The sequence below is a fragment of the Periplaneta americana genome, chromosome 14 (genome assembly GCF_040183065.1).
Source record: "Periplaneta americana isolate PAMFEO1 chromosome 14, P.americana_PAMFEO1_priV1, whole genome shotgun sequence".
NCBI classification, from domain to species: Eukaryota; Metazoa; Arthropoda; class Insecta; order Blattodea; family Blattidae; genus Periplaneta; species Periplaneta americana.
This window is the reverse complement of record NC_091130.1, coordinates 28,263,013-28,276,839: the sequence shown is the minus strand read 5'-3', so window position 1 is coordinate 28,276,839 and position 13,827 is coordinate 28,263,013.

Here is a 13,827-nt window from a genome sequence, read left to right as displayed (position 1 = left end):
ATTACTCAACAAATGACATAGCCTAAGGACACTAAACCTTTGTAAAAGTTTGTCTGTGCGGCTTAGGAATATTTTTTTTAATTTCATTTTAATTGTTAGTTTTTAATATATATGCAATTACATTGTATATGTGTGTGGTGTATATATATATATATATATATATATATATATATATATATATATATATATCCATTCATTAGATTAACTTTTATAAATATTATAACTTGTAATTTTGTATAGTCTGTGATCATTAACACTTTATCTGAGGACTTTGTAAAACTTTATTTCAACGTCACTTAGCTATTTTAACGTTATTTAGACAAAAAATCGTTGATGTAGACTAAGAATCGAACTCACTCTCTTCCAGACAACACACAGAAGTCTTAGCGCCTGAGCTATTGCAACGACACGAAAGCTTTCCTTTCTGTGCGGAGTGTCGATCTAGTCATGAAGGTCCATTGTCGATTTAACTACACGATTTATGTATATATTTATCTTTTATTTACGTAATATTATATTTTTTGCAGTTTTTGAAGTGAATTTCGGAACGATGCTAGTAACAAACCAAATAGCCTGCATTTAAGTAACTCAATATTCGTTATCTTGTGTATCAGTGCTCTGGTCTCTGATCATGGGCAGTGTTTTACATCTGAGACTTAGGAATATTCAATTGTCTCATTCTTTTCCAGGGAAACTGTTCGTCAGCTTGAATACTGAAATAATCGATAGAGTATGTAATGATATCTGGGCCTCAACTAATTTATATATCGATTGCATTGCACTTAAGACGATCGATAGTTAGCAGCAGTTGTATAAACAGATAACGTGTAACAATGAATGAAGCGACAATAAGATAAGACACTTTATTGTTATTATTAACACTAGCCTTACCTCATTCAAAGACGACCATATAAATGATAGCTTCTATGAGGAATTGGAACAGACTTTTGATCAGTTACCTACGAGTAGATATCACATTAAAATTTTATTGAGAGATTTCAATGCTGAAGTAGGACGGGAGGATATTTTTAAACCGACTATTGGAAAAGAGAGCCTACTCGTAACTAGTAATGATAATGGAGTTAGGTTAGTCAACTTTGCCACATCAAAAATTTAATTGTCAAAAGTACAACATTCCCCCATAAAGATATACATAAATAAGGTAAAGTACCCAAATAAGAGACAGGTCCCTAATAAGAGATACATTGTTAATTTCTCCGATATAATTTGCCATCTCTCGACGACTATGGGAAATCAATGTTTGTGCTTCTAAGGCTTCGTGTTCTTTGTCTAACCTCAGTTGAAAGTAAGCAACGCAGCTGAGAGCAAGCAAAGTAATTTTTCACTCTTCGAACTTTTTGGTGGTTTTTGTTGAGGAAGTGAACAGCAGTTAATGTAAGATACAACAAATTTATTATTAATTTTATAAAATTACTAGCAAAATGTTGCATATAATAAGGTAGATTGCTAATAAGAAAGATAATAATTTATGACCTTGGATAGCTATATCATTTTTATTTATTCCGTTCCCTAATAAGAGATACCTAGGGGTCCAATTAAGAGATAGTATCTCTTATTTAAAACTCTTATTTGGTTTTGTTATGATGCTCACCTTTGAGAGTTTACGAAAGGCGTTAATGCTTCTAGTCGTGTCAGTTTGTCTGCCATTAACTACATAAGAACCAATTAAAGATTAATTGAACTATTAATTAAAATTAATTACGAATTAGGTCAATCATTAATTTTATCCATTGTCCTCAATAATTCATTACAAAAATTACTAATTGAAATGATTACGTTATCATTATCAATGACTGAAATTAATTATTCATTGAGATGACAATAATATCAATAGCTAAAGTCAATTAAAATTAGCTAGTCCGACAATATTTATCTTGCTTAAAGATCAAAACATAAGTGCGTAATTCGTGAAATATTCTCTCTCGCCACTACAGCCAGTGCCAGCGTTTGTGGCGCTTGTCCTTGAGTAAAAGGCCAGTCAGTGAGCACTTGTTGCCAGGAATGCTGAGAACGGGAACACCCAACACGTCACGTAAGCAATCTGCCAATCACAGTTGTCAGTCTTATTGGCCACTGACTCCGTCAAAGGCAAGACACTCGCACTTTGCGTTTCTGGGATGTGTCCTTAAGTACTCTCTCTAGTCAGTGGCATCTGTTACCACTTCGGCCGAGAGTGGTACCATCTCCTAAACAGATGCGGCATTAACAATCTGCCAATCACAGTTGTCAGATTTCATGCCCACAGACTGTGGCAAAGATAAGTTATTCGCTCTCAACGTTCCCATTACTTATTTCACGCTCCAGAAACGGTGATTTTAGTTATATCACAGTTACAGAAGCAGCAGCAACAACCACCTCAAGAGCCGCAACCTTCAACCAGTGGGGAGTCGCATGTAAAGTATCCAGGGCAGGAAAAGGAGCTATCATAATATCAACTCTTTATCAGAAACAAATGAGAAAAAAGTTTAGATAAGGAAAAACAAAGAAAAGATGGAGCTCGCAAGAAATTGTTCGAGAAACAACAAAAACCACAGAAAAAAATCGGTCCAAGAAGCACTGCTCGAGTTCGTCCAGTGATGAAGAATCCGATGTGGAAATGCAATTAATTAACTCTAGTGACTCGGAATATGGAGAAAATTATGATGAAGAAGAGTGCTAGTTTTGCACTGGATATTTTTCAGGGCCCAGGGGGAGAAATAAACTCAATGTTCAAAATGTCGTCGTTGGGCATAGGAAGACTGCAGCACTGATGAAGAACTTTTCATTTGTAAGGAGACGCACTATCACCTTTACTTTTTAACTTTGCTCTAGAGTACGCCATTAGGAAAGTCCAGGATAACAGAGAGGGTTTGGAAGTGAACGGGTTACATCAGCTGCTTGTATATGCGGATGACGTGAATATGTTAGGAGAATATCCACAAACGATTAGGAAAAACACGGGAATTTTACTTGAAGCAAGTAAAGAGATAGATTTGGAAGTAAATCCCGAAAAGACAAACTGTATGATTATGTCTCGTGACGAGAATATTGTACGAAATGGAAATATAAAAATTGGAAATTTATCTTTTAAGAGATGGAACAATTCAAATACCTGGGAACAACAGTAACTAATATAAATGATACTCGGGAGGAAATTAAACATAGAATAAATATGGGAAATGCCTGTTATTATTCGGTTGAGAGGCTGTTATCATCCAGTCTGTTGTCAAAAAATTTGAAAGTTAGAATTGATAAAACAGTTATATTACCAGTTGTTCTTTATGGTTGTGAAACTTGGACTCTCACTTTGAGAGAGGAACATAAGTTAAGGGTGTTTGAGAATAAGGTTCTTAGGAAAATATTTGGGGCTAAGAGGGATGAAGTTGCAGGAGAATGGAGAAAGTTACACAACACAAAACTGCACGCATTGTATTCTTCGTCTGACATAATTAGGAATATTAAATCCAGACGTTTGAGATGGGCAGGGCATGTAGCACGTATGGGCGAATACAGAACTGCATATAGAGTGTTAGTTGGCAGAGCGGAGAAAAAATACCTTTGGGGAGGCCGAAACGTAGATGGGAAGATAATATTAAAATGGATTTGAGGGAAGTGGGATATGATGATAGAGACTGGATTAATCTTGCTCAGAATAGGGACCAATGGCGAGCTTATGAGAGAGCGACAATGAACCTCCGGGTTCCTTAAAAGCCAATAAGTAAGTAAGTAAGTAAGTAAGTAAGTAAGTAAGTAAGTATGTAAGTAAGTAAGTAAGTAAGTAAGTGAGTGAGTGAGTGAGTGAGCGAGTGAGTGAGTAAGTAAGCCTTACCTCATTCACTGTCAGGTTCAGAAACACTGCTATGATTTGTCGCAGATTCACATTGCTGTATGTGTCTATTACGTGGAGAATTTTGTTTTAAATTTTAAAGCGAAAAATTTGGGTACGTCCGTTACGCGAGTAAATACAGCATGCTATTGTTCCATCCACGTACACCATGTGTTTAATATCTTACTTCCACTAGTTGAAACTTAATTTCACTCACGTAAAATATAATAATGAATGATTTGGCCTAATATGTCCCATAGGGATGAGGTCTAAGTATGAATATTTCGTTCATAGAGTCTCACGTGGTGAGCTGTGCCACGAAATAGTATGCATAATGTGTGATACATATTTACTCGCATAGTTATAAGGACACTTTTATGTTGTTTAGTTATACTCGTATGTAATGTACCGTACCTATGAAATATCAGAGCTGGTTTTAAGAAAATCCTTTTGGTGTGTAAAAAGGCCTTATGTGTATGTATTTATTCACACTGCAATGAGTATATACCCGGTGGCAATGATAAGTAATTACGCTCAATAATGACAATAATAAACTTATTAATTAAAAATACAATTAATAATACTAATAATTAATACTAACAATAATTAATAATAATAATAATAATAATAATAATAATAATAATAATAATAATAATAATAACAGGGAATATACTAAATTAAATGAAACGATCACTTAAAATAACATTTGGAATAAATCTAATTTGTATCTTAAAACTAAGATCGAACTAAAACCCACGAGTATGATATGTTCATATCTGCACAAGTACCTTTCAAATTACACTCATTTCGCTGTCAACTCACTCACTGCACTGGAACTACGACACATTTCACTGATTCTATCCTGATTTCACTAACACTTCAAAAACATTTCACTGTTCAAATACTATGCACTGCCACTATAAACTATAAAGCTTCACTGACAGGAACACGTTTCACTTACACAGCACACTTCACTGACACGACATACTTCTTCACTGATACAACACACTTCACTGACACAACATAATTCTTCACTGATGCAACACTTCAATAACAACATATCATTTACACTCTTTAAATACTGTGTATAATTACCGTCTATTAGTAAGGTCCTTAAGCCTATTTTTAAATGCATTTTTGGTTGTTGGTAAAGCCTTTAGTAAGTCTGCAGGTAAAGCATTCCAGTCCCTGATAGCGCGATTGAGAAAAGAAAACTTTCAGTGTCCGTCCTCTGCCTTCTTTCCCTCAATTTATATTTGTGGTCGTTCCTTGATGAGTAATTTGGCGGCTGCAACCTATTTTTTATTTGTCTGCAGGCAGGCTCACCTCCGTATGTTTTGAACATTGCGCATAATCGAATTCGCGTTCTCCTGTCCGTGAGTGTGTCCCATTTTAATGGTGAATTTTTCCGACAACACTTAAGAGCCCGTTTTTGAATCCTTTCCAGTGTCTTAATATGTTCTAATCTGTAAGGATCCCAACATGCAGCACCATATTCCATTACTGGACGTACTAGTGATTTATATGCAATCTCTTTGGATTTATCAGAACCTTTTCTTAGTACCCTCATCACAAAGTGTAACGCTCTCCATGCTTTTCCCGCTGTGTCTGTAACGTGTTCCCCCCAGCCGAGATCGCTGCTAAATGTTATTCCGAGGTATTTACATTTGTTAACTTCCGGAATGGTTTCACCCCCAAACGTATACGATGCGACTATTTTATTTCTTTTCCTTGTAAAGCTGATGGCTTTGCTCTTTAGATAATTTATTTTCATTTTGTTGGCTATTGGCCAATCGTTTATTCTATTGAGGTCATTCTGGAGAAGAGTAGTATCTTCATGACTTTTTATTATCCTGTATACCATACAATCATCCGCGAATAAGCGAACCCTAGACAAGATATTAACTGGCAGATCATTTACAAAAGCCAAGAATAGAAGAGGCCCCAACACACTCCCTTGCGGGACCCCGGAAGTAATTTCAATTGGGTTCGATACTCTCTGAGTGCGACAAGTTAAAAATTCCTTGATCCACTGGAGCACTCTGAAGTCAATCCCCGTTGATTATAGTTTAACCAACAATATATCGTGTGGGACTACATCGAATGCGCGTAAAAAGTCAATAATCACTGCATCTACTTGACTATTGGAATCTATTCCTTCTTCTAAATCCTGACATACCGTTACTAATTGACTCTCACATGAATAGCCCCCCCCCCCGAAATCCATGCTGACAGTTATGTAACCAATTTGAGTCATCCCAATGCCGTTCCATCTGTTTGCAAACCACAGGGTAAGGCTGACCGGTGTGTAATATTTTGTATCTGAGCGAGACCCTGACTTATAAATTGGCACCACTATTGCATCTTTCCAATCTCGCGGGACAGTACCATTGTTAATTGATATTTCAAATATACGCACTAGATAGGGAATCATGGCTTCCCCTCCCAATTTTAGTACGTCTCCGGCGATACCATCAGGTCCTACTGATTTATGAGTTTTCATTTTAGAGATCCTTCTCCTTATGTCCCTAGGCTTGATACAAAACTGACCCGTATTTTCCACAGAAGCTAAGTGTGGTACTATTGTCCTCATCCCAAAACAAGTGGCATAATAGGAATTTAAATAATTTCAAGGGAAAAATTGTTCCGGGGCCGGGTATCGATCCTGGGACCTCTGGTTGAACGTACCAGCGCTCTACCACTGAGCTACCCGGGAACTCCACCCGACACCGTCTCAACTTTTCCCTTTATATCCACACAACTCGCGTGGCTGACGAAACGCCAGAGACCCACAACGAGTGCACACAATCTCTGTGTGACTTGGAATTGTGGTTTTCTGTTAACGTACACAGTAACGTATATATTATGCAAATCTAGTCTTTCAGGTGAAGCTCCCTGTAAAGCAGATTTGAATAATTTGAAGGGAAAAATTGTTCCGGGGCCGGGTATCTGCTTTACAGGGAGCTTCACCTGAAAGACTAGATTTGCATAATATATACGTTACTGTGTACGTTAACAGAAAACCACAATTCCAAGTCACACAGAGATTGTGTGCACTCGTTGTGGGTCTCTGGCGTTTCGTCAGCCACGCGAGTTGTGTGGATATAAAGGGAAAAGTTGAGACGGTGTCGGGTGGAGTTCCCGGGTAGCTCAGTAGTAGAGCGCTGGTACGTTCAACCAGAGGTCCCGGGATCGATACCCGGCCCCGGAACAATTTTTCCCTTGAAATTATTCAAATCTGCTTTACAGGGAGCTTCACCTGAAAGACTAGATTTGCATAATAGGAATTTAATTTTTCTGCTTTTTCGCTGTCCTGAACGATAAATTGATTGCGGTCATTTTTTAGGGGGAGGCTCGAATAGTTTTCCTTGCGTCGTCTCTTCATATATTTGTAAAATTCCCCCCACCCGTTTTGTTCACCTTTGAAAAGTTTATTTAGTTAATTTTCCTGCGCTATCTTCTTCGCATTAAGCAGTTCTTTCGATAGTTGTGTGAATTTTGTTTGTTTTGCAAGGCTTTCCTTGCGCTGTCTATAGGATTTCCTTAGTTTTCTTTTCAGTTTCCGTATGTATTTATTATAATATTCCGGATCGGGATTGTTTGATAAGCGTTTAACCAGGATAAATTTCTTTATTCCTGTTAATATAATCTGCTTGAACTCCGCCCAGCATTCTTCTACACTACTGCCCTTTACTACCCATAATGAGTACTTTTCTCTAAGATAATTTTGGAAGCCTTCTCTGTCCGCTTTGTTATATTGCAAGATATTTTTGTTCTTTTTTCCTCTTTGCTTGTACTTAGCATTCCATAATATTTCAAGAATTACCGCGTCGTGGTCACTAATGCCTGGAATCACTTCAATACCTGCGACTATTTCTGAGGGTCTTAAAAGAAATATGTCTAGTAATGAACCTCCCCTTGTCGCCCTGTCTGTTACTTGAATTAAGTTATGTTTCCAGATGAGTGAGATTACTAATGACTGGGCTTGACTCATCCCTTCCTCTATTGTATCCTGCCAATTTACCTAGGGCAAGTTTAGGTCCCCCGCAACGATAACATACTGCCCGCGGATTTTTCTATTTTCCAACATATCTCTTATTTTATACAGTACTTTCAAGCCTTCTTTCGGGGCCCTGTATAAACCGATGATGTGTAATATGTTTCGCGAATAATCATCCGCTATGTCTACACCCAACATTTCGAACTCCGAGTCCTTAAAATTTTCAGCGCTCTGCAGGCACTCTTTTACACATATAAAAACCCCTCCCCCTGTTCCTACACGGTCGCGTCTGTATGTTACATAGTCGTTTCTAAATACTTCTGAGTCTGCTACTTCGCTGGAAAGCCATGGTTCCGTTCCTATTATGACGTCAGGATTATGCGAATCTACTAGGTTCCAGAATTCAATTGATTTATTATAAATACTTCTACAATTTACCTGCAGCACCACTAAAGACTTACCATTACATGGCATAATATTGGTGATCCCTGTTGTTTCCGCTGTGGCCGCCGCTACCGCCTCCGTCTCTCCCGTTGCCGTCGCCGTCGCCGCTTCCTCCGCCGTTGTAATAGTACTCGTACATACTATTTGCCGCCGTCATTCCCGGTCGTTGCTTCTCTGCGTTGTCGCCGCCCTCGAGAACAGCGCTCCTAGTCCCGTCGCTCCTCGTCGATTTAGATGGACTCCATCACGTCCCAGGTCCCCGTCACCGATCCACGAATTTGGGTCCACGAATGTTGCTCCCGTTCTATCTGCCACCGAGTCCAGTGAAAATCTCTTCGCCGCACTATCCCGCTGATAATTATCTTCGCCTTGGGGTACAGCTCCTTCGTTCTTACCGCCAAGTCGTACATATCTCAACATAACGTACTCAAATCGTCGCCTCAGGTAATTGGTCCCCACATGTAATATTACAGTTTTTATGTCCCTTTTCTCCTGTTGCTCCAATTTGTGTTTCACTTCGTCGACTCGTATCCCCGGGTAGCACAGCACTTCGAGATCCTTATTTTCCTGTCCCACATGTCGCACCATGGAATCTCCTATCACCAATATCTGCTTCTCCTCGCTTGCCTCCCCGTGTCGTTCCTCGCGTAGCCGCCTGTTCTCTGCTTCCATCTCTCTCAGTCGTTCTTCCGTCTGTTGCAGCTTTCCTTTCAGTTCCGCCACCTCTTTCTTCAGCAACTCAATTTCTGTGTCCGTGGTCTCAACAGCAATGTCCCTCATACATTCCTTACACCGCCAGTTCTCCTCAATATGCTGGTCCCTCTTGAGTTTTTGGCAGCTGAAGTGAAACCACGTCGAACACGCGATGCACAGAAGGCCAGTCCTCAAATTGTTTCTGCAGACTCCGCACTTCACAGATTCCACAGGTCCTGGGTTCAGTTCCACTCCTTCAATCACCAACAGCATGGCTAGTATAAGGATCACAAAGCTGCTCAGTGTCGGTTCCGCACTCCCCTGGCCCGAAGCTGCCGGGATCCACTTCACCGTCCGCGCCGCCCAGATATCGATCCTCGCCCGGTACACTGCTACTGTTGTCACGCCAGGAGAAGGCGGCTGAAGTACTTAGACGGGGCGGAGGGGAAACAGCCGCGCATGCGCACCGTGCTGTTCACTGTAATATTCCTGTTTCACAAACATCTACTGCACGTGTCTATGAATCTTTGCGACTTTGTGAAAATAATAGTCGGGGTTTTACTGTAGTGTTTTATTAGTTTCAACAAGACAATTGTTTTCAGTATACCACAAATCTTGTATTGCTTTAGTTATCCTTTGCTTTTCGTGTTAATAGTGTTGATAATAATATAGTTAATAGAATTTATGTTATTGTATATTGTTATTTAGGTTTATAGCAGTTTTTTGTTTATTGTAAATATGTCGACAAAGAGGAAACAAGGATTGACAATCTATAGCGAAGAAAGGAATATTATTAGAAGTGCAAAATAATTCTCTGATGAAGAAAAAGAACAACATTGCCTTTGCATTCCTCTTACGAAACCTACAGCAAAGGTTGAAAAGTACTCTAATCTATCCACAAGAACAATACAGCGTATAAGGAATGAAATGAATGACTGCACAGAAGAAAGTGCGTTGTCGACACCTGAGGGAGAAAAAAATGTAAACGTCCAGACTACCGAAACGCAAATGTAGATGACTTCGACGGGAGATTGACAAAAAAAGGGTATAATTGAGAATTTTTATTTGAAAAAGAAAGAGAGCCACCGGCGTAGCTCAGGAGGTAGCGCGTTTGCCTGCTGATCTGCAATTGTGCTCGGGAGTAAGTTCGATTCCCGTTTGCGCTGACTACCTGGTTGGGTTTTTTGCGAGGTTTTCCCAAGCGGAAGGCGAATGTCAGGTAATCTATGGCGAATCCTTGGTTTCATTTCGCCAAATACCATCTCGCCATCATCAATTCAATCGACACTGAAGAAGCTAGTAGTTATTACAGTGTCGTTAAATAACAAGTAAAAAAATAGTACCAAGCTGCAACAAACGTCTAATGAAAGACATCATTAAGACGAATACTGAAGAAAAAGGATTTCAGGTGGAAGAAGTGTGCAGCAAAAAAATTGAGGAAAACACTGTAAATTAGAATACGTGAAGATATCTACAGCAAATAAGAAAGCTTAGGAAAGTGGAAAAACCGATTTTGTATCTGGACGAAATGCGGATAGATAGGCCTACCAATTTAACGTTTCCCAAGTTCTGGCTCTATAAAAATGTTACGGGAGTTCTGACTACCATAAATGTGTCCAGAACACTCATTGTTGTTCATCAGGATGGGGGCGGTGGGGCTAATGGCTTTGTTGAGAGATTCGAATTAATATACACGGCTGGAACATAAACAGATGATTATCATGGACAGATCATACTCCAGAAATATTGAAAAATGTAATAATGATAGTCATAGCGACAGCACCGAAGATGCGGAATCTTTTATGTCTGACTCCATTCCCATATAGCCAAGTAAGTGGACGAAGTTTTCAGGTCAGAGTGTAGCGTAAAGTTCCCCCGTTCCGCCTATCTACTCCCCGCGCCAACTCGTAGCGCGAAGACAGTAGTTCACAACCCATTCTACCTGCTCTCTAAGACAACCTGTTCTCGACGACTCGATAAATAAGGTATTTTTGTTTTATTCTCTTTCAAAGGACACATACCCAGTTCTGCTAAAACACTTTATATGTACTAATAGATTATTTCATTTTTGTGATTGTTTGAATTTTATAGGTAGTATACAGTACTTCAGTAAAACCTAGAAATATAGAGGACATCAAGGATTACAAGACTAGAAGAACAGGTCTCACACAAGATTTACTACATGATGTCAATGTAACCTTGGACGATGTCCAAAATAGTATAAAATCATTGTTGCCACCAGATGCAATATTAGTTGGACATTCCCTCGATTGCGACCTTAGGGTGCTTAAGGTAAAGACATGCAGTTATTTTACGAATAGTAAATATACTACGAGAATCACTAATCATTTCGAAAGGAACCATGCAAAGGATTTTATTATATTTAAAAATGTATTATTCTTGGTCAGATTTGAACCAGGAAACCTTTAAGTAGTGATAGACATGGCAATCAGACATTCACAATAAGTGATATACATTCTTACACTCAGGATATCTGATTATTCTTTATAATACATTGGTGTGGTGTTTCATATTTTATCCGGACTTCATTTTTTTTCTTGGAGTAAAGTAATATTTTTCATAATAATTCCACATAGATGTAGTCTATTATACATAGGCTTGCCAACTTTCATAAGTGAAAATTAGGGACACAAACGTTACTAACAATTTTATTGCACTAATTATTTCCACCTTTCAATTCACATATTCAACAGTATGTGTATATTTTAACAGAACCACCTCATTGCCAAAATGACCACAAACAAGTTGAAAAACCGTATAAATCCCTTATAAAAGAAATGTTAACTCTTTGGAAACTAGGACCCATCTTATTGATAATTACTAACCTAATATGAACTAACCTAACTTAACATAATATAAACTAACCCGAACTAACCTAACCTACCTACATAAAAGATTTCAGCACTTCTCGGAAAACACAGAGACGTTTACGTGATTTATCACTAGAGCTATCAGATCTTATCACATGTGAGGGGCTGTGGTATTTTACAAGTCTTTGTTGTCCTCGTTTATATCTGTCATAGAAAAGGTCGTATAAATCTATTTTTTTTTTTCACTTTTCCGCTGAAACCAATGAATGACACATTAAGTGAAACAAAGTGAACATAATATGGAATGGTGCAAAACTAAAGTCAAAGTGCATAAGATAAGCGCAGAGGATAGATGATTCAGTAAGTATTCTGTGATCAAACTTGCCCTAAGTTGTGTATTATGATCATTGCACTCGTCACTCTGTTGACACATCAACGAGAATTAAATGTCTGTCTTGAACATGTGTACTAGCACAGTTTAGTGTATACAGTTGCGAAGCTCAATACTTAATAAATATGCATACATAGATAGTTGCTGACCACCAGGATCGCTACTATCGCCTCAGCACAGACCCTTTCCCGAGCAGACAATGTATGTTCGGGTTTTCTATTTCAGTGTATGGAGCTCAGTGAAATATTATATTATAAATTTATTGCGCATCATTCCTAAGTTTTATTTAGTGTAATGTGTCCGTAAGTTCCCTTTACTTCTTATTGCATAATATGTTGCAGAAATAATTACAAAACTGTGTTATTTTAATGTGAAGAGAATTTTACATGTTAATATAATCTTTTCGCATGAACATTTTAAGTTTAGAATGGAAGCTCTTTTGAGATTTAAAAGAATTTATATTGCGATTTTAATTTAGCACATCTACCTTTCTTAATTATAGATAGAAAATTTACCATACACTCCTATGAAATTAGTGTACGTACGATTGTGTTACTTCGTCTCTTAGGAAGTAGATAAATACAATAATTCAGTACGTACTCGATTGTAGTATTAAAATACAGACAAATTGAATGTGCGGTGTATCATACATGACATTATGCTTAGTTATAATGTATAATTGCGAATATAGGAATATAAATAATAACCTATAATTTCCATATGACATAACATAGGCCTATATATATATATATATATATATATATATATATATATATATATATATATATATAATGGCAGGGCATTGGAGACTTTGTAAATCTAGTTGCTCTAGTAATAGCGCTGTGAGGTTACCGTATTTCAATATAGTCAAGTGTCCGAGAGCCAATAAGGCAACACTCATAAAGCGGTGGAACTAGCGCTGAGATAGTTCCTGCGATTTCGAAAGTGAAAATCGTTGAATTTATAAGAGATTTTTTGGAGGTGCAGGTGATCGTATAAGCAAGACATAATAAAAGCCAAAACTAACCAAACCTAACCTGTCACAGATCCGTATGTGCAAGGAGTATGAGTACAAAGGAACTACCTCTGCTCTAGTTTAGCCTACTAACATAGTACATTAATCAGACTTCAGATTGGAGTACCGTAAGAAACGAATAAATACAACTGAAATAGAGACAAATTGCATTTACAAGTTATCACACATGCTTAATTATAATATATAAATGCGAATATTGAAGTATTGGTACAGTAAACATAACCTATAAATGAATGTACCAGAATTTCGCAATATTTAATCCAAATAAAGTCAGATATTACACATACGAACAACTTAATTTTCACACCAAAAATAATATTACACCTTAACTCGCAAGTGAATTATGTCTAAAGTGTCTCATAATCATTGTTTTAAATTTATTAATGGAATTACACTACATTTTAGAGAAATATATGTTATTCTTTATGCATTCCAACTAATTTATATGGTTGAAACGCCACCCTCCGTGATCGGGTTAAGCGAGTCACATGGTCTGCCTATATTAAATCACGATGGCAGTGACACAGTCTATTGTTCCTAGTACTCACAGCGCTCAAAACGGCTAGCAACTATCGCGAGAAATGCAAAAAATCTTCCCAAGTTTCG